A 22,013-nucleotide genomic window follows, 5' to 3' on the forward strand; every position below is an offset into this window, starting at 1 on the left:
TGGTGCGAAACCTGACTCACGTAACCACGCAAATCTGCGCATTACTGTGCTAGTGCCCATGGACCTGCTCACACTATCTGCAGTGTCCAGTCCAGATTGAATGGATTCCTGCATGGCCTCCTTTCCATCTCTAAAGATGGCTGGTAATCCTCCCTTTCGTCCCCTTCTGGTATGTGCCCCGCCACCATTGCAATGCACTCCCACAGAGTGTACGAAAACTTTGCCAAGGTACATGTGGAGTTGGCTGATTTTAACGCCATACGCCCAGCTGAAAATACCTTTCGTGCCCAGCCATCCACACGCTTATTGTCCCTGTCCGGAGGGATAGAAGGGTACGCCATTTTGTTTGTAGCTGTGGCTGCCTGTATCACCAGACTCTCGGGAGTGGGATGTTTAGACAGATAGCCGGGGGCCGCTACTGGCAGGGCGGTATTTTGAGGTGAGGGATTTATTCACTGGAGGAATAGAATCCGGAGTCTCCCAATTCTTGGCCACCGTATTTTGCAAGGCTACGTGAAAGGGTAGTATTAGGTCGAATGGTCCAATATATCTGTCAAATCATCCTGGATGAATTGGGTTGGTGATCTAGTCCATCCTAAATAATCTACCACCTTTGTCATTAATTGATGGTATGATGGACTGGCATGCTCTCCTGGTTCTGGCCTGCCAAAGTCAGTTTCAGGAGATGTGTCAATGCCACTTGCATTGTGTAAGGATTCCACCAGGTCCCTCCTCCTGCTTTCTTCTGAAATCAGGCATTCTGGGACATTTGGGGTGCCATATTCCAGCCCAAAGGGTACACTCTCCTCATCAGATCTCTCCTGTTCCTTAAAAATTGAGGTCAGGGACTTGAAAAATTCCTTCCTAGGAAGAGGTTTGAAAACCTTTTATGGGGTAGGTGGGGGAGGTGTGTTAATGGGCACTGAAGGTATTACAGGCTTTGTAGTCTTTTCTTTCCCTTTCCCTGCTGACTTGACTGAACTGGAGCCTTGGGCGCAGAGGGTTTCGGGGTGGACGTCGACAAAGGCGTCGATGGCGTTGACGTAATAGTTGCCGTCGTAAGAGCCAGCTTCGAGGGCCTTCGAGGCGCTCTTCGAAGATTTGCCCTTCGAGGTGCGTTGGGTTTCGGATGGCATCGGCGACCTCGAGCGGTCGACTCGACTCAAGCGGTCTTTCTCGCTCTCCTGGAAGGTTCTCTATCCTTCCTTTTTCGATCACCCGGGCTCGAGGGCGCGCGAGTGTCGGAGCGATGACGCTCCCGGCCAGCTTTCGAAGAAGGCGCGGACCGAGACTTTGCTTTTTCAAACACCTCCATCATTTTGACTCTGAGTGCTTCCCACTCTTCAGAGGACGAATGTTTCGTGGGGCATTTCATCCTTTTTGGGGATTTGTCCAAGGACGAGGTGGAGAGGGACCTGTGGCGTCTTTTCTTCGATTTTGTTGTCGAAGAGGATGAGCGATGGGAATCGCTTCGGGACCTGGACCGATGCCTTTCACGTCGAGGAGACTTCTCCTCATGGGACCTCGACTCGACGCTAGAGGCTTTGCTGTCGGATTTACGACCACCTGTAGTTTTCCCCTCCTCTCTCGCAGGGCCTCCCCCATCATCGCCTGACACTTCGTACAGGCCTCCATGTCGTGGCCTTCCCCGAGACACCACAAACATTCTCGGTGCGGGTCTGTGATAGACATTTTGAACCGCACGATTTGCACTTTTTTAAACCCGATCTCAGGGTCATAGTCGGCGTCGATGACAAAGACATATCGTAATTGTAGTAATATTCTCACTGCGTCACAGAACTCGAGGCGCGCCGAATCACTGAAGCAACGTGTACCGCGGAAAAAAGGAACTGAGGCCAACGGACGCCGCGTGTGCTACTTATATACCCCATGACGTCACCCTCGATGGAGGCCTTCGAGGGACCATTGACTCGATGACATCGACGCACAGCGCCCTCTGCCGAAATTTCTTCTGAAGCAGCTAAAGCTGGATGGAATACATCTAAGATGAGGAGTATTTTGGAGGACACAATCCACTCGAAATGTCCTTTACTGCCTGGATAACAGCTGTGGATGAGCTCAGAGGTATGCGTTTCTCCACCGACATTGCTAGAAGGTCTGACAACGATAGCTGACAAGCCCACATAAGAGCAACCAGTATCATGGTGCAAGACTCTTCAGATTGTGAACCACTCTGGCTAGCAATGGCAGTGGAGGAAGGGCATATAGATACGCTTGTGCCCAGTTTACCACATAAGAGTTTCCCACCAACCCATCCTAAGGGAATCTTGGATGGAAACATCTTGCACTTGCTGCTGGACTTTTTTGAAAAGTTGTCTAATTCAGCTTCACCCAACATTGGAAAAGAGAAGTCTACCATTGATTGATCTAGTTCCAGAGTTTGGTTTCTCAGATAATCTGCAACAGTGTTGTGAACCCTTTGAAGATGTTCCACCAGCCAAAAAACATGGTTTTTTGTCTTGTTGAGCTTACGATTTTCTCATACTCCCCCCCCCCCCCTGGGGTCTTTTGTTCATTAGCTCCATTTAGGCCCCCTTTAGGCTGTGCGAGTGTCTCACCACCCTCCACCCACTATCACGGCGATGCCATGTACTTTTGCTCCAGCTGCGGTGCTCTGTTATAGAGGCATTCTCCCTGTCGCTTGGGCCCGCATTCTCATTTGGCTTCGGTCTGCGCGGTCAGCTGCTTCGTCTCATTACTCTCGTCTGGTGCTGGAAGAGCTGGACGCCAGTCGACCTCCGGCGTGGTATGTGACTTTCTCTACCAGTGGTCCCGGGCTTGATGGCATCTCTGCTGTCCGTGAAGGAGAGGTTGGTGGGCCGTCTTCGATCTCTGCCAACTGTGGGGCTTTCTCTTTCGGCTCCTCCTGGGGGGACAGCACTTCCTCCATTGCCAACTGGCGTACCTCTCGCCTCGGCTGGTCTCTCTGTGGTCCCAGCTGAGCATTGCTGAAAACAGTTAAAAGAACTGTGTCAAAACGGACAACTGGGGACAAACTGATCCAGGTTGGGATACCTTCAGAACTACAAGAAATGGACTAGAAAGTGATGGAGACATCACCTCCTCCCACCTAATTGGCCGAAAGTATGCGAATATCTCCTGAGCCACATTAATAGATCTAATGAAACACTGCTGTTTAGTCCCCATAAAGTAAAGAAAGCTCCCTGGGAACAAGATTGGAACAATACCAGAGACACCATCAGTAAACATCCTCTATATCGTGATCTGTTACGACAAGAGAAAAGCTACTACTATGTAGAGCTATATATAAAAAAAACAGCCTTGTCCAAATGGAAGATGATGTTTCTGAGATTAAAATGTAATCTTTGGCCTACCTTGGAGGGGCAGGGAGTGAGACTAGGGATTGCCAGAGACAAAAAAGGGTGTGCAGGTTTTGTTTTGAGAAAGGAGTGATAGAGACATTAGAACACCCAAACGCTTTTCAATTTAGGCTAAGCCATTTTGGTGGACTCCTCCGAGAAAGGCGGCTTTATGCAGAAACACACTTTTGGAACAAGCTACTCACAGGGGACATATCTCTCAGACTCTGGCAGTTATTCGATGTGTACATGAAATGTTTAACCATCTTACAATAATCTAAATAACTAAGGAAACACCTGAAAAGGTGATCAGGGGTGTTACACAGTGTGAAAGGCATTTCCACTCTTCATTATTATATACATGTTAGTCTTTGTATTAATTTACAAGTTACATGCTATAGTAGTTTTTAACAGAGTAGTCTCGGAAAAAGTGAAATGTTCTGTAGGTAGCAATTGATGCAACATACAATGTATCCAGGCACACATGACCGGACTTGATTCTCCACTGCACCGGAGTGCTTTTAAACTGTTTCAGGAGCTGTGCGCTCCATTCCCCACTACACCTGTAGTCGGGTAAGTGCTTTCCCAGCTCAGCTGCTGAAAACTAATTTGTGCACACAGCAGAAACTTATTTGTGCTGCTTTGGGTCACTTTGTTTGGGCATCTCGTTCTTGCTGTGGTTTGTCCCGCCCCCGGGTCCCTGGCTGGTCTATTTCCAGGCACATGACACAGGTCTGCCCTTCAAGGGTTTTACTAGGGCAGTCTCTGCCCAGGCAGCCCTCGACTAGCGGTCAGAGGCAAAGGCAGCTCCCAACTAAGCAGCTCCTCTCCGTGTTTGTCTGTGTTCACCTGGGACTCCTGATGCAGGCAACCTACATCAACGGATAAGGTAAGTGAGGTGTGAGCGGGTAGTACAGTCATAACTGCACTTCAGTAAAACCCCTCTACTCTTATTACGCAACTATCCTATACATACCTGCATCTAGCCTAGTGTGTAACTGGTTTTCAATCTTAGAGTTCCAGGTGACTAAGTTGTCTTTCGTTATACTAATGAATTTTAAATTCTAGTTGCATTTTTCCCACTACTGTTTGCTTTGAATCTAGGTGCATGTTCCCCACTAGTGTGTGCTTTGAATCCAGGTGCATTTTCCCCACTACTTTGTTGCCTTTAATCTGGGTGCTTTTGGCCACTACTTTAGAGTCTTAAACTTAAATACTAGGTGCATGTCACACTGCTGCGAGTTTTGCTTCTGGGTGCATCTTTCCCAGCTCTAGTGACCATGCCTCACACATCCCAGATTAGAGTGTCACGCTGGCGCTCAGAAACCCACCAGCCAGCCTCTCCTCACTTCCTCAACCAGCACAGCCATCTCCCCCCAACCTAAACAAGCCCCTTCTATCCTCTTCTCCACACCCAGTTAAATGTGCGCCCCTACCCCAAAAACCAACCACACCCACTACCCTCCCGCCCAAACACAATGCAGATCTCGCCCCTCCGAACTCCAGGCTGCACGCTGGCGAGCTAGACATGAAAACAACGACCCCATCCAGCCTCCCTCCCTCCTCCACTCCCCACTCCTCCCACCTAACTGCTCCCTCAAACACATACATGCAACCACAGCCATTCATCCACCTCTTCCTCTATCCACATCTCCCTCACAACCCCCACCTCTCCCACCAACTCACACTTTACATTGCTAGTGCAGCAAGGGCCATACTGGCCAACACACCAATCTCGATATCCCCCCGCGACCCACACTCTCCCACACACTGCTCTGGGTGCACAACCGACGTGAAAGGGATATGGTCTCAGCCACCTCAGGAACCCCTTCTCTTCTCCCCTGCTCCATCCTAGACCCCTATCCCTGCCCCTGCTGTACTCCACCCAAATCTCCACACCCAACCCTAACCCCAACACTGTGCTAGATATATTCCCCTCCCCAAAACCCCAAACCCAATTTGCCCACCTACCGCTCCCACGCCCTCCTCTGTACACCCCATCCTTTGCCCTGATAACTCCCCCAACCCCTGTATCGCGACTGTAGCCAGTCAGGCCCTCCCCCTCACCATCTTTCTCCAACAATACACACTCCAACCCCTACATTTATTCAGCCAGATGAGAATGTGAAGGTATGCATCCTTCAGATCCACTACACAAATCCAATATTGTTGCTGGAGTGCAGACAGGCTCTGCGCTGACATAATTATCTTGAATTTTTCTTTACAGATATACAGATTTACTCCTGGAAGGTCCCGAATGGTGTGCAGGCCACACTGAATAGTTTTGGGAACAGATTATATTGCTGCCATGTGAAGATGTGATATGATATAAGTTATAATGCACCTGTATACAAGTGTTTATAGGCGCAACAAGAAGGGAGGACAGAGGGAGGACAAAACAACGATTTTACTAGGCCTTGTGTCATTCAGATTGCGCAAGTAGGTTGAGGGGAGGGTGGCGAGGGAGAAGTGTTAGGGGACGGGGGAGTGGGAGGAGTGCAGGTAGCTCATAAGTGCTGCCGGTAAGTGGCTCATAAGTGCAGAGAATCAGGGGACTGCAGTGTTGCAGATACAGGTCCATAAGTGCAGGGAGGCCGAAGGCAGTGCAAGGGCAAATGGACATGCAGGAGCTTGGACCGAAATTTTAGTGGGTGGCCAGGTGACCAGTGTGCGGAGCAGCCAGGAAATCAGCAAGGGAGAGGGAGAGAGAAAGCAGAAGCAACAAGGAAGGCCTTGAGTTGCTTCCGGAACCAGAGGTGGTCCTGCTAAAGTTTGAGAGAGGCAGGGAGGCTGTTCCAGAGGAAGGCCCCAGCCAAGGAAAGATCTAACTATCACTCTCTGCCTGGAAAAGCGTCTGACCTTGAAGGAGATTCTCGATCAAGCTAAAGAGGGTGGGGGACAGCACCTGTACCAACAGGAAATGTGATCGAGGAAGTGGGGCGGTGGTAAGACAAAGACCTTTTAAAGGCAACAGAGGACCAAAAGGACAGAAGTTAGGGTTCTGCCAGCCCCGACATGAAGAGTCGAGCAATGACAGGACAGAAAAAGTCACTTTGATTTGTATGTGGTGACAGGGGCAAAGGAAGAGTGGGGCAGAGTGGCAAACCCTCCAGCTCCCTTGCTCTGCTGCTTCTTTCTTGGTTGGATACTTGCGCTTCCAGAAACAAAACCCAGAGAAGGTTCAGGAGATAAACTCTTGGCAGAGAGCACCACCAAAATGCAATGACAGTCTTCGACCCGACTTTGCAATCAGTGTGCTTGCTTTCTTCTTGTTCCACATACAAGGAACTGAATAAATCAGCCCAGTCAAATGGAAGTTCAAGCAGCTTCTTGCCTGGACCTCTCTAGTAAATTTTGTGACATGAAGTTAGGATTGCCTACAAATGTTGGCTTCTGGGGCCAAGCACATGAGCTGCCATATCCATGCGGTGAGAAGCAGATTCCAATAGGTCCTGAATTACTGATTATTTTACCATCTGCTAGCCCTGCCCTTAATTGGTCAAGTTCTTAGCTGGGCAAGTTCCTGCCACAGTTTCTGATTTGTTGCTGACAATAAGGCTTCTGTATTAGCCTGTCTTAGGTGGAGCCCAAAATTGGTGTTTACTAGAGGTCCTGGAATCAGATACGTCGGACCAAACACCTAAATTAACAGAACAAAGCAAACTGCAAAAGTAGGAGCACAGGGCAGGTCCCGTAAGAGTTGACAGTCGGATCAGACTAACGGGACACCTTCAAAATGACTGCTTGCCTAGTATTAGCAGGTAAAGGGCCAGCAAAGCCCCTTCCATGTGATGAAGACAACAGGGAGTAAGTCACTGTTGCGTTTTTCCTTATTGCTTAGAGCATGGATCTACAACATGCAGCTCTAAAGATGTTTTAGACTACGATTCCTAATATCCCTTACCATGGAGTATGCTGGATAGGTCTGATGGGTTTTGTAGTTGGAAACATCAGGCATTCCAAAGGTTGCAGGCCCTGGCTTAAAAGCACTTCTCTTTCTTACTAAGGACTTACGGTGAAAATGATAAGGAGGATGTTATATATTTGTATAGTCTTGTTAGATTGTCAGGAGCATCCCGCTTCTTGTATTAAAGAATTGTGCAAGGAGCCTTCCAAGGGCTGCAGAAGCTAATTTGGCAAGCAAGGACAAGACAGTCAGTAGGAATACCAGCAAGAAAGATGTGGTCAGGGACAAGGTTGTTGAGTGGAAAGTATGAGAGAAAGCGAAGGGGGTGTTGCCCTGTGTCACAGGAAAGGAAATATCAATCGACAACCCAACTGCCAAGTTAGACGTTGCTACAGGTGTGGCGGCACTCAGCACTTAGCCATGGATAAGGAGCGCACTGCTAACTATGGTGACTATAGACTCTGTGGCAGGAGGGGGCACTTAGCAAATTGCTGCAGACTGGCAGGATCTTGCTCGGGTAGTGGGAGTGAGAATGTTGTTGACAGCGGTGATGTTGACCTCTATGATGGTTTGGAGGTGGTGCAGGTGGTGAATGCCACTTGTGAGGTGAAGATTAAGAAGCCCAAATCGGTAATAGAAGTTAATGGTGTTTGAATTGAAATGCTGATTGACAGTGGGGCCGACTATACGTTAATTAGTAAGAAGTCATGGGAGAATGAGCTATCTCACTGTGTGTTGAAGGAGGCCAATGTCAAGGCACATAAGTTTGATGAGAATCCCATTGTGATCATTAGTGAGCTGCAAGCCAAATTGATGTTCAAAGGGAAAAGCACGACCAGTCGTGTGTGATCAATGTTGGCGTGAACCTGCTATCGTAGAGTTGCCAGGTGGCCTTGGGTATTAAGCTTGATCTTAATACCTCTGAACAAGTATATACATCAGGCAACAACGATGACTCGGGGGTCCTTGGCTTGGACGAGAATGAGGTTGCAAGTTGGGTTCCCAATGTGTTTAAAGACAGTGTTGGCTGTGTCAAACGTTTAATTAATAGGATCAAGCTTAAGAAGGGCGCTGTTCCATCAGAAGCAAAACTTGGGTCTGTTCCAATGTCATTCAGGAGAGAAGTGAAACTTGAAATGGTCAGGGCGGTGAGAGATTGGATGATTGAGCGTACTAATGCATCGGAATGTGCCAGCCACATCATAGTGGTCAAGAAGAGCAATGCGGCTATTAGACTTTGCAATGACCTGAGGGCGATCAACAAGAATGTGGTCACAGAGAGGATTCTGCTACCCAAAATTGATGAGTTAGTCACTCACTTGGCAGGCTCAAAGGTATATTCACTATTAAACCCGAGGTCTGCATATCATCAGATTCGCATGCAACCAGATTTGTAAGACATCTACACATTTAGCACACGTGGGAATGTTTAGGTGCGTTAGAATGCCATTTGGGATGGATTTATTTGTGGAACATGTTCGGCCTGCCAAAAAATCCTGTAGTAGATTAGAAAGAGGCGGATATGCTGGTTGAAGATGATGTTAGGGACATATTCTCTGTGTAAGAAAATCTTAAGGAGGATGAATGGGGGTACTGTGCATCATCTTCAATTCAGGCCCGCCCTGAAAACTCTTCTGATTTAGTTGTCTGTGGGAAGGCTATGGCCTTTGAATTCTCGTGCCAAGATGCCTTTGGGTGAAAGTGCACGATATAAATACAAATCACATAACATAACAATGGTTGGCTGCATGTCTGGAAGATGAGATCTACCAGGAGGTCAGATGATTGATTAACGAAAAGCAGAGGCTAGGTGGACATATGCTCAGTGAGAGTCAGTGAATACAGAAGAGTGAAAGATGAGTTAAATATTGAGGGATAGTCTGTGTGCAGGGGACAAAAGGTTGCTCGTCCCGCGCAGCATGAGAGAAATCGCTGTTGATTTGAGTCAAAGGCCATATGGTTGTTGGTAGGCCCAAATCTATCATTCGCTTGGACTTTTTGATGCCGCATATGGATAATTTTATCGAGATGTGGGTCAAGGAGTGTGAGGAGTGTCGTAATAGCAACAAGTTTTGGAAACCAGGATTGTTCTGCAGGTGCCAAAGTTCCCTACTGGACAGTGGCTATAGATTGACTTGGTCTGTTGAATTGTGCCAGCTCCAGAGATAGTTATGTGGTAATTTGATGGACCTCCTTCTCCAAGTGGCCAGATGTGAGGTGGGGCTTATGAAGGATATTACTTCTAGGAACATTACATTATTGGAGAATGTGTTCTGGAGGGAGGGATTTCCCAAACAATTTAGTGAGTGATAATGGCGCCCATTTTGTTTCGAAGGAGTTTCAGTCGTGGCTTAAGGAGAAGGGTGTGATGGACTCTGCCTCTGACTGGACTGTGGACTCCGTTAACATCTTTAAAGCCAACATGACCAAGCTTCTAAACGGCATTCAGTCGCCTGAGGAGAAACATCTTGAGACCTGCTAAGACAAAGAAGTTGTTGACTATAGACTGGTCCAATACAAGAACTTCTAGATTTCTACAGTACTTACAATGAATAGGTGAAATTCCTAAGGAAAAGAGAAAATCTATCAAAATACATCTATCTCTTTCTGTGTAATAAGTTACACAGTTTATACTTGCGGTGCCGTGTAAACGAACTGCCCACCTTAGAATGCACAGGCAGTTGGAATTCAAGTGGTACGACCACTGCGCTGGAAATTATGCGGATGCACTTCCACTTTAGAAACTTTGAAACATTTAGTTCTTTCTTGTTCCATACATATTACTACCAAAATGTGCTGCTTCAAAACTGTTGTACCGGAAGGAACACATTGGGTCATTGTTTGGGGGAAATTTTCTGGGTTCGACTAATGTGGGGTGACAGTGTTTCACTGGTCCGAGCCCTTTAGAGATTCCTCATGGAAGTTCTTAGGATCCTTGCTGAAGGATTGTAAATGTTGTTGAACAATTGCTATATCTTGACTGAAGCAGTCATTTGTTCAATGTTGGTTTCTCTCGGTGTGAAGGTTTCACCTTCTTGTACTTTTTTGCTTTTGGATTTGTTGATTTTAAAGTGTATTATGACAATGCATTACTTACCGTAAAAGCATTTCTGATGGTTTTATCTGCTTAGATTCACATGCTGTGCATAGGTCCGACATCCAGTGGTCACTGCGGAGTATTGCATTTTGTTTTTCGTAGTCGAAAAAGGGACGTCGGCAAGGCATGTCTGAAACACTATCCCTATAGTGACGTGCGTTGTACCCACAATCCCTCACGCGTCGAGGTCCCTCTGTTTGTATTTTTCTGCCCTGAGGGAGCCTTCTAGACGTGAGTGAGTACAGAAAAGAGAGAGAGATATAAAGGAAGTCTATGTTCCTTCCATCCGAGCGGGGAGGAAGGGTGGGCGCATGTGAATCTAAGCAGATACAACCATCAGAAATGCTTTTACGGTAAGTAATGCATTGTCTTCTGATGTTTGTTAATCTGCTTAGAATCACATGCTGTGCATAGACTAGCGAGCAGTACCCGGAGTTGGCGGTGGGTTATGAGAAGGAACAGTAGAGAAAAGGTGTCGTAATACTGCCTGTCCCACCTGGGAGTCAGATCTAGAGTGTGCATCTAGACAGTAGTGTTTTGTAAAGGTGTGCACAGAACTCCAGGTAGCCGCTTTGCAGATGGACTCAAGGGGAACATTTGCAATGAATGCTATGGATGCCCATGTGCCTCGAGTAGAGTGTGCTCTTGGCCTAAAGGGCAGTTCTCTCTTAGCAAGAGTATAGCAGAGAGTGATGCATTGAACAATCCATCTAGAAATAGTGGATTTTGAAACCGCATCTCCTTCTCTTCCTGCTGCCACCGAGACGAAGAACTGATTAGTCTTCCTCAGTGGTCTGGTTCTTTCCATGTAGAACATGACCGCTCTGCGTACATCTAGTGTGTGCAGAGTCCTTTCTCCCAAATTGGAAGGATTTTGAAAGAACGTTGGTAGTTCTATAGATTGGTTTACGTGGAATTTAGAAATAAATTTCGAAGCAAACCTAGGGTGAGTGCGTAGAACCACTTTATCTCTGTGAACTGTAACGAAGGGGTCTAGAATAGAAAGAGCCTGAAGTTCACTTACTCTCCTGATGGAGGTGATAGCTATTAAAAAAGCAGTCTTAAGAGTGAGGTGTTTAAGAGATGCTTTGTGCATGGGTTCGAATGGAGAGCCCATGAGTCTGGTAAGTACCACATTCAGGTCCCATCCGGGAGCTGGGTCAGCTATCGGGGGGTGTATTCTCTTTACACCCTCCATGAATGCCTTTATAACAGGGATCCTCCACCACGACACTTTGAGTTGGGAAGTGGTGTATGCAGAAAGTGCAGCTAGGTGGACTTTAATGGAGTTAAACACTAGACCTGAATCCAATAGGTGGGTCAGGTATAGGACAACATGTGTGGGAGAGCAGTCAATAGGGTTGATGCTTTTACTCCTGCACCAGATGACAAATCTTTTCCACTTGCTAGAATAGCAGTGGCGAGTGTTAGGTTTTCTGGCTTCCCTGAGGATGTCCATGCATCTTTGCGGGAGTTGTAGATGTCCGAACTCTATGATCTCAGGAGCCAAGCTGCTAAGTTCATGTTCTGGGGGCATGGATGCAGAGTCCTGCCCTTGTCCTGAGACAGCATGTTGTACGGGCAGGGGAGTTTTACTGGGGGAGATAGAGACATCTCCATCAAGTGAGCGAACCATGGTTGTCGGGCCCACATTGGGGCCACTAGTATCATGGTTACTTGTTCCTGGTGCATCTTGTGCACCACTCTGTAGAGAAGGAGAGTCGGGGGAAAAGCGTAAACAAATTTCCCTGACCATTGCATCGACAGACCGTTCCCCTTGGATTGGTTCTGGGGGTACCTGGAGGCGTAACTTAGGCATTGTGAGTTCTCCAGGGTTGCGAACAGGTCTATCTCTGGGAATCCCCATTGTGTGAAGACGTCGAAGACGATGTCTTCGTGCAGGCGCCATTCGTACTCTTCGGGCAGGGGGAAATCTCTGCTGAGTCTGTCTGCTAGCAGATTGAATTCCCCGGGTACATGTAGTGACAGTAGGAACATGTCCTGTTTGAGAGCCCACTTCCATATATTCTGGGCCAGTTTGGACAGGCCTGGAGAGTGGGTGCTCCCCTGCTTGTTGATGTAGTACATGGCTGTAGTGCTGTCTGTAAGGACCATTACTGTCTTGCCTTGTAGGTGTTTTTGGAAGGCTTTTAGCGCCTTGAACACAGCTAGTAGCTCCAGTAGATTTATGTGTTTGGATGCTACGTTCGGAGTCCACACTCCGTGAGCAGTCTGATGGGATAGGTGCGCCCCCCATCCTGTGAGGGATGCGTCTGTGGTTAGAGTGGCTTCCGCCGCGGGTGTGGCAAAGGGTTTCCCTCTTTCCATGTTTTCCTTTGTCCACCACCGTAGCGAGAGAACCAAGGCTTGCGAGACCACTACTAGATCCTTCCATAGTCCGCTGGCCTGACACCACTGGCTGTTGAGCCACTCTTGCATTGGGCGCATGCGCAGGCGCGCGTGAGGTACCAAATAAATACACGACGCCATCATTCCTAGCGAGCGCATCGCTTTGCGTACCGTCACCTCTCGACCGATTACATATTGAGGGATCTGAAACAGCATGTTTTGGACCCTCTCTTTGGAGGGGAAGACGAGGCCGTCCCTTGTTTGAATTAGAGCCCCTAGGAATTGTTTGATTTGACTGGGGTCTAAACTGGACTTCTTTTCGTTGATGGAGAAGCCCAACTGGAACAAAAGGTCTACTGTCTTTTGGGTATTGGAGAAGCACGTTTCGTAAGAATCCCCTGTTATGAGCCAGTCGTCGTGGTAAGGGTAAACTGGGATGGACAACCTGCGCAGGTGGGCCGCTGCCACTGCCAGCACTTTCGTGAATACCCTTGGTGCCGATGCTATGCCGAAGGGTAGCACTTTGAACTGGTAGTGTTTGCCCTCTATCATGAACCTGAGGTATTTTCTGTGCGCTGGCAACATTAAAATATGAAAGTATGCATCTTTCATGTCCAATGTTGTCATGTAATCTCCCTGAGAAAGCAGTGGGATCACTTCCTGTAAGGTTACCATACGAAACTTTTGGGGTTTGATAAACTTGTTCGCTGGGCGCAGATCTAATACAGGGCGCATGGTTAGATCCTTTTTGGGTACAAGGAAGTACACTGAATAAATACCTTCCGTTACCTGAGATAGAGGCACGACCTCTATGGCTCCTTTTTCCAGCAGTTGTTGTACTTCTTGGAGAAGGATGGCAAGATGTTCCGGTGTCATGCGACGTCCCCTCGGGGGTCTGTAGGATGGGGAACTGTTGAATTTGATACAGTATCCGTGGGGTACGGTGGAAAGTACCCAACGGTCTGACGTTATCTCCTCCCATGCAGGAAGAAAGGATGTTATCCGGCCCCCGACCGGTGTTGCATGGGAGGGGACGCGAATCTTCGCGTCACTTGGAGTTGTTGGGGGCTTGGGAGCCTCTGGGGGTGGATCCCCGACCTCTCCCTTTACCCCGGCGTTGGCCTCTTTGGCTGTACTGCCCACTATTGGTCTGGTAATTGGTGGCAGGGTATTGTTGATGCTGACTTTGTTGTTGTTGTTGGCGTTGGCCACGAAAAAAGCGTTTGTTGCCATAGCCGCGTCTGGTAGTGGGCTTAGAGATCTGGTCAAGAGTCTTGATAGTATCGAACTCTTTTTTAGCCATCTCTAGAGCTTCATCCACCGCTTTCCCGAAGAGGTTAGAGTCTTCCACAGGTTTATTTATTAAAGACGCCTGTGTCTCCGGTTTTAACCCTGAGTTGCGCAGCCATACATGGCGTTTTAGGAGTATTCCCTGCACCAGGGAACGTCCCGCTGTTTCTGCCGCGTCCAGAGAGTTCTTTACAATGCTCTGGTTCACCTGGGTTCCTTCGCCAATTGTTGAAAGTAGGCGTGTACGTAAAGGCTCCGGTGCTTCCTCGGCGTCCTTGCGCAGTTTGACCCACTGCGCGTCTGCGTAGCTAGCAAGCAAAGAATTGTTGTTCGCAATTCTTGCTGAGAAGGCAGCCGAGGAAGTTACTCTTTTTGCAAGGGCATATAGCCTTTTGTCCTCCTTGTCAGGGGGTGCCTCACTGGTGGAAAGTGGTACCCCTGCTCTCTTTCTAGTATTAGATACTACTAGGGAATCCGGAATGGAATGTCCCCTAATGTAGAGCGGGTCCGAGGGTGAAGGAGTGAAAAGTTTTTCAATTCTCGGATTGACCCCTCTGATCAATGCGGGAGTCGCCAGCGAAGGGATGATTCTTCTCTTCACTGAAGCTAGGAGGGGAATGGTCTGGCTGACCGGGGGTTTCTCTTTAATTACTCTTTCCACAAAGTCTAATTCTGGAGAGAGCTCCCCAGTGTCCAGTTCGAAATGTGCTGCTGCTCTGCGCAACAGCGCATTGAAAGTGGGCTGATCGTCAATTGGAGACGTGTTCCTAACCGGTGAATTGTCAGGAGGATTTAGGTTTAGGACATCAGTGTCGGAATATACTGATGGGGATTGCCAGGGGTGCGAAGGTCCTTCTTCTGGGTTTTCTCCGAAGCCTTCTTCTATAATGTCTGGCCTGTCTTCCAGACATTCCTCCTGGTTCTGATCTTCTTCATCGTCCATGAAATCATCCTCTTCCTCCAAGTATTGTTCCTCCCCAGTGAGGTCATATACCTTATGGAAGTCTGAGGCTGTGTCCTGCTGGGGATCGACTAGCCTCGGATTTTTGGTCCTGGGGTCCTCCTGAGGCCCTTCTCTAGTCCTCTTGGGAGTTTGAGAGGTCTGGGTATTAATAAACCTTTCCATCCTCTCCATACAGAGGTGGAGTCTTTCCATGGTTTCATGGGGTACCCCAGAGCGGTCTGGCGGGGGAAAAATAGAGTCTTCTAGCTGGAAATGGCTCGACCTCTCCGAAAGCGTCGAGGAAAGTGTCCCGTCGCCCTCCGAAAAACCTTCAGGTGTGCTGGGTGACCCCCCGACTGAAGGGGGTAGTCCCTGCCTTCCTTCGGGCTTTTTCGGCGTGTCTTTCGACTTGTGCGTAGCGCTCGACGTGTCCTTCGGCGTACGCTTCTGGGCGTCGGCTACAGCGATCCTCGCCAAGCTCTCGCCGACTCGTTTGTCGGCGACTCGTTTGTCGGCGGAAGCTTGCGTTTTCGACGCTACGGGTGTCGAACGGTCTATGGCGGTAAGCGCCTTCTGTTGATGCGCGCCGGCCGATGGTTTGGGGGCGGCGCCCTTATTTGCCGAAAGCCCAGTCGCTGGTCGCGGTTGCGAGAGGGGCTTCGAACCCGAACGGTCCGAGGAGGCCGCCGGTGGAACCTGCGTCTCCTTGGGCGCCGAAGCTCTTTTCGTCTTAGACGAAGAAGAGCCGTGGGTTGTCTGCTTAAGTGAGTTTTTGTGTGCGTCAATGTCGCCGGGGTGTTCATCCCCATAAGCAGGGCGTAAGCCGAGCCCGTCGGGGCCGGGGACAGACGACGAAGCGCGCGAGCGCTCCTTAGAGGGGTTTTCGACTTCCGTGGCGGAGGTCGTGTTATCGCGTTCCTCGTCACTGTCGGTGGTAGCAGCGGCGGGTGAACCTTCGGCCTTCGACATCGCGTAGGCCGCCCACCTTTTAACCCTACGGTCTTTTAGAGTTTTAGGCTTAAGAAGCCGACAAGCCGCGCAACCTTCCTCCTTGTGATCGAGGGGCAAGCAGCGGTTACACCGTGAATGCTTGTCCTTCCAAGTAAATTTGCCTTTGCAAAGCGGGCAAAACCTAAAGGGTGTCCTCTCCATAGCCGAGGCAATAAATCGCGATAACCACCCCAAGGGAAAGGAAGGGGAAAGGGAAAGGCATTCTCAGAAAAGACCCAGAGATGTCCCACGACCCCACTCTCCCTACTGTATATGGCCTGCGAGGCCAGGCCACGTGTTCAGCAACGCCGAAGGATTTCCTCCGCTCGACCCTCCGTCGAAGATCTTGCTCGGCGGAGAACAGCTTCACACTGCGTCGAGGGAGGGATTATTTAATATTAATGAGAAAACGACCGAAGGTCGAGGAGTTGCAATGTCTCTCGAGGAGCTCCGCGTGAAGCGACCAGAAGCTGGGCGGAAAAAAACAATCTGAGGGACCTCGACGCGTGAGGGATTGTGGGTACAACGCACGTCACTATAGGGATAGTGTTTCAGACACGCCTTGTCGACGTCCCTTTTTCGACTACGAAAAACAAAATGCAATACTCCGCAGTGACCACTGGATGTCGGACCTATGCACAGCATGTGATTCTAAGCAGATTAACAAACATCAGAAACTTACTTATTTTGTTTAGTTTGTATATGAATGTGTCATGAATTGTATGAATTAGATGTGTTTGTTGATATAAATGTTAGTGAAAGGTTTAATTTTACAAAACCGTATCAAAAGAAAAAAAAAGTAGGGTGTGATGCAGAAGAGGACTGCTTTGTATGACCCTCGAATTAATGGCTGCATGGAAAAGTTCAACTGTACAGTCATGGATAGTGTCCGGTTCTCAGTGTTGAACAATAGATTGGCAGAGGGATTTGCTATGCAAGGTGTTTAGGAACAGGGGAATTCCTCACTCTGCAACTGGTGTCAACTGTTTGAAGTCATGCAAGGGCGTAAACCCAACTCACTGATAACTCCTGGTTGGTTGAATAGCTCCAAGATGACAGAAACGGATGTCAGATGTGTTAAGTACAGGATAAGGGAGTGTGGTGAGGAATCTGAATTGAGTTACGCTGTCAAGCATGGGTGCAAGAGTAGAGAGTTGTGTGCTGGTGTAAAAATCAAGCTTCCTAGGGAGAGCAGGAATTGCGAGTTTAGATTTTCTGGTCTGCTGAGTAGGACTATCCGGTTGCAGTGTGGTTGGAGGGACAAAATTACTGGGAAAGAGGAGAGTGGTGCAAGTTGGTTAGGACTCCTGGCCCATGCCAACCATCATTGCATCATGGCTCTACTAAGTACTTTCTGCTTCATGGTCTGGTCGATTTTTCTTTAGTTCTTTTCTCTGTGTTCCTGTTTACTCTCTCGGCTCACCTTCCTCCCCTCTCCCATTCCCGCTCTGTGCCTGTGTAATGCAGGACCCAAGTTCTTCATTTAGTTCAATGGAAAGGAGTTGTGTTGTATATTTGCATGGTCTTGCTAGAACGTCAGTAAAGCCAATATGTGGTAAACAAACTAAATTGTTTGGAGTTGAATCTCAGAACGGGTTGAGAGATCTGCAATGAGAGGTCAGTTGGAGCCAAAGGCTGAAGATGTAGGATGTTACTGCAGCTGTTCCCTGTAAGGCTTGTTTTGGAATAAACATTACACTTACCTTACAACATTTATTTATTTATTGCATTTGTTACACCCTCAAACCCATGGGTATCACAGCGTTGATTACTTGGAAGCTTCACTTATTACAGACTTGGATACAGGTTACATACATATATTAAGTTACAACATAATCAGAAACAATGATGGGGGGTGGTTACAGCCTTAGTCACATTTGTTAATGAGGCAAGTTTTAATCATTGTTTTGAATCGCTGGTTCGACTGCTCATTTCTAATGTGTGGCGGTAAAGTGTTCCAAAGCTTGTGTGCGGCTACTGGGAAGCTAGACCCTCCCGCTCTTTTGTTTTATAGTGGGGAACGTTAGGGTGTATGCTGGTACATGATCTAAGGGATCTGGTTGAAACCTTTTACTGTTGTTCAAATAGGAAGGGGAGTTGTTAAGTAAATATTTGCGAGCAGTGATCAGAGTCTTGAAGAGGATTCTTGCTTTGACAGGGAGCCAATGCACTTCTCTTCTAATATGGGAGATATGCTCATTCCATTTTAAAGCAAAGGCAGTATGTATGGCTTAATTCTGGAGTAGTTGCAGTTTGGCAAGATTTGTTGTCGTGGTACCCAGTAAAAGGATGTTACCGTAGTCTAGTTGAGAGGATGAGGACATTGAGCTTCATTTCAGAGGACCTAGAGTAAAGGATGGCTGATGCGACCACTGAAGACGGTGGCTAGAGGGTAGAAAACACCTGCCCTGTAGCCAATGCGAGATACCCACAGATCTTTTGTTAGTAGAGTGCACTGAGTGAGGCTCCCACACCTCAGCCAAAACATATTTTTTGTTGGGCAATGCCAGAGCTTCCCACAGTCTTAAACAGATAGTGTTCCTGCCAGGACTCCTCATTCCAGGCAAAGGTATATAAATACATTTCATTAAACCAATAACTCTGTCATGGAATGTTCTAACCTAGGATGGCTTGCTCTCATCCCAGTCTTCTGCGGGTTCATCACCATACCCTGAAGGGGTTGGCTGTCTCGTGTGGGCTACCCTGGGAGATTGACGGAACATCCGTATCTGGCGGAAGTTGAGGCTGAAAGGTGGTAAATGAGGCGAAGGAAGAGATCTAGAGGCGGCAGCATAGAATGTGGTATAACTGGGGCTGGCAAAGCGCTCAGTCACATAAGAAATAGAAGATGGCAACATCTCCATTCCAAGTACCTTGAAGGACATTTTTATCAGACCCAAAAGCATTATATTTTGAAATTGGTTGAAGAAACGGTCATCGGCTGCTGAATGAGGAGCCAAAATGGTTTTAGAGACTGTACCGGCCAAGTCACATGAGCCAACCTGACACAGCTGCCAGGATGGACGCCCAGCTATGGATCCACATATTGCAATGAGGATGAAGTAGTAAGAAGGGATAAGGTGAAAAGCAGGGCCTTTCTGGTCTGTGCCGACCATTCCAATGGTGGCCAAAGGGGTCTCTCCCTAATTATGCACTAAGCAGGGAGGAACCAGGCACCGCTGATGAAGAGGACGAAAACAAAAATGGCTGCCCCTATGATTCACGGTTTGTCACCTATTTTATGAAGAACCAAATTTGACTTGCGTCACTGGGCATAATGGCAGGAGCATACTTTGATTCTTGGAGGTATAGCTTTCCTTTTCCCAAGAACATGAAAGCATGGAGACCCCTGGATGTTAGCACCTGCCAGCGGAAATGCAACTGATTGGTTGATTTTAGAGGGAGCACCTGGGATAACCCAGGTACCAGGATTAGTTCGATAAGGCGAACCTTGAGCAATCCGGTGGACAATTTTGATGAAGATGCTATTCCTCAGAACTGACCTCATGCTCAACCTCAATACAGGGATCTTCGGGGTTGCCTTTGGTATTAGATCAGCCCCTGATGGGGGAAACCTCTGGGTTTCTCCCAGTAGCGCTCAGGTGAGGAGTGCTTCCCTGATAAATTCCTGTACATTTGAAGGAGGTGGAGTGTCAAATATTTGTTCCCAACAAGAAAGCTTCCAAACAAGTATTCAGGTAAACTGCGATAGCATTGGAGACACGAGACCCCACTGAGGGTCTCACCCGAGACACTAAGTAGAATGCATGGGGTACAGGGCTCACAAAGTGGCATTTGCAGGAAGAGAACTCCTTCAAACTTGGTGTAGACCAAGGGATAGACAGTGAAAACCCAGGAAGTGAGGAGAAAAGTAATGGAACACAAAGAACTTAATTAAATGTGAAGAACACAATTGAACGGTAAAGCCCTGCGTTACCAAACCTGTCCAGTCTCTGGTACACAAAGAAAAGGATTGAAGGGCAGAGCTTGGTGCAATGCTTAGGAAGGCAGATCGTGGCCACACGTGCCCTGATTCACAAAAATGAAAGAACTATTTGTGTCAGGTCCCAGCTCTTCATTCCTGCAGGAGTGGATAATGAACCCTCCAGACCCCTAAGCTTGCTCACTGAATCCTTAAGTTAAAATTGCTGAACAGGCTAACCCGGGGGGAAAAGGGGACAAAATAATAAAAGACATTTCTTGCCAGTCGTCCTGGTAACTTTGAATCCCTTCAGGAGAGCAACTGATCAACTGACCTAAGAAATGAAATACACAATTGATTAATGCCTTACTCAATTATACTCTAGTTGACCATTAATAATATGTTCCACCCCGAAATTTCCCAATACCTGCTGCCTTTGCTTTATTGCTAAAAGGCTTTTAACCACCTTGCACTGTTTTTTATCCCTGCTATTCTTCTAAATGAAGTGAAGTGAATCCTTAAAAGCTTCCTCATTGAATCTTAACACTTTTTCGTGGCATAAAATTGAAAGTCTTTCTTGCGCTCTTAGCCGTTTAAACTTGAACATGTTTACCAGTTTTATTTAACTGACTAAAAATCTTTGTCTAAAACTCTAAAGTAAGGAGTTATCTAATGTAGAAAACCTCTTGGGTTATCCAGCACAGTCGCTTCTCTTCCTGATGAACGCTGCTTTTTTCTGATGCTCCGCGCATGGAGTAAACAATTTAAACTCTGAAAATGTTCTACTAAAAAAGACGTGCAGACTTGTCACCTTCACCCCGCCTCACTGAACGCATTTATTTTCTTTAAGCGTACCTCATCCGGCAACTGCAGCGCAATAAGCACACAAGCAAGAGGGTCCTTTACTCTAAAGGCCTTCAGGGATGAAAGCCTTCTCAATACTCGAACCACGGAAAGATAATGCAGGCTCAATTGAGGTTCTCTCACAGGCATTAGGTTAGTCAGTTTACACGCGCGCATAGGTTAATACTGTTAACTCGCCAACCCTTTCAGATGAACACAGTTTTTGCTTGTGCATGCTTTTATTCAATTTACTTTTGAAATCTATAGTCACTTCTCCTTAAAATCAGCTTTAACTTGTAAGTTGTTTCAACTGAACTGCCAGCAACGTGGCAACTATATGTACATTAGACTTCTTTACTAGTTCTCAGTTCAAACTCACTTAATCATCAAATAGCAGTGAAACCACTTATCTCAATTTGTTGCTAGGAATGTCTTTGGCTTCCTGCTTGCGCACTGCCTACACTGGAATCTACTTGGGATTTTTCTCTGGTTTTCTTCTGTAGTTTTATTCTGGAGCTCAATCTGCTGTGACCTGCTTGGGATGTACTATGATTGAAAGACAGTTTAGAAACTTTTGCAAAATTCCAAACTACCTCAGAGGCACCGACCAGCCAATCATTGCTGCATGTTATTTTCTCCATCTTGAGGTGGGATCACTCTTGATTCCTACAAGTAATGTTAAGGAAAAGAACTTGCCAAGATGGACCCGAACCCCCACCACTGACTCAGTAAACTTCACTCCTCCCTGCGCCTCAACCCTGCTTTGAAAACCCCGACAATCTGTCTCACCATAGAGCTATGGAGGAACCTGACTTATCTTTTGCGTGCTAAAAAAATGCTCGAGTTCCAACCACCTCTCTAGAACGTAAGATGCCAAACGTAAGGAGGAAAGCCAATGGGTATATGAGTAAGAAGAAAGTTATTCAAATGAACCCCAGCAAGTGAGCGCTAATTTAAGGCTACTGCTGGTGTCCTCCCCAGTTTGCTCAGAGAATGGCAGTTGAGAGCTGGAAGCTACTGGGGGCAGAAGGGGATGAGCCAGCAAGAAGCAGACACCCATGCATGCTTCACAGCTATTTTCTCAATGTACAGCTGCATGGAGAGCTCCAGTTCTATCCCCACCGGGTGAAGGTCTCCCCGCAAGAATGGCAGAAACGGTAGCACAAGACAAATGCTGATTTTTGCTTGGTAGGAAAAATGCAGTGTATGCTAGTCTTATAAACAAGTCTTAATACGGCAGAACAAGGGCAAACTAAAATACATTTCTGTGCAGGCCATAAGGTACTCAACCACTTTTGCACTTTACATTCAATTTTCACTATTCTGCACCT

The 22,013-nt window shown here is 47.5% G+C and overlaps 1 protein-coding gene across 3 annotated transcripts in view; it reads right to left on the minus strand.

Annotated features, from left to right (window-relative positions):
• LANCL1 (LanC like glutathione S-transferase 1) overlaps positions 1-22,013 on the minus strand; it is a 675,259-nt gene that overhangs the window by 154,715 nt on the left and 498,531 nt on the right. The window lies entirely within an intron of this gene.

The sequence above is a fragment of the Ambystoma mexicanum genome, chromosome 9 (genome assembly GCF_040938575.1).
Source record: "Ambystoma mexicanum isolate Mex_15411 chromosome 9, UKY_AmexF1_1, whole genome shotgun sequence".
Taxonomy (NCBI): domain Eukaryota; kingdom Metazoa; phylum Chordata; class Amphibia; order Caudata; family Ambystomatidae; genus Ambystoma; species Ambystoma mexicanum.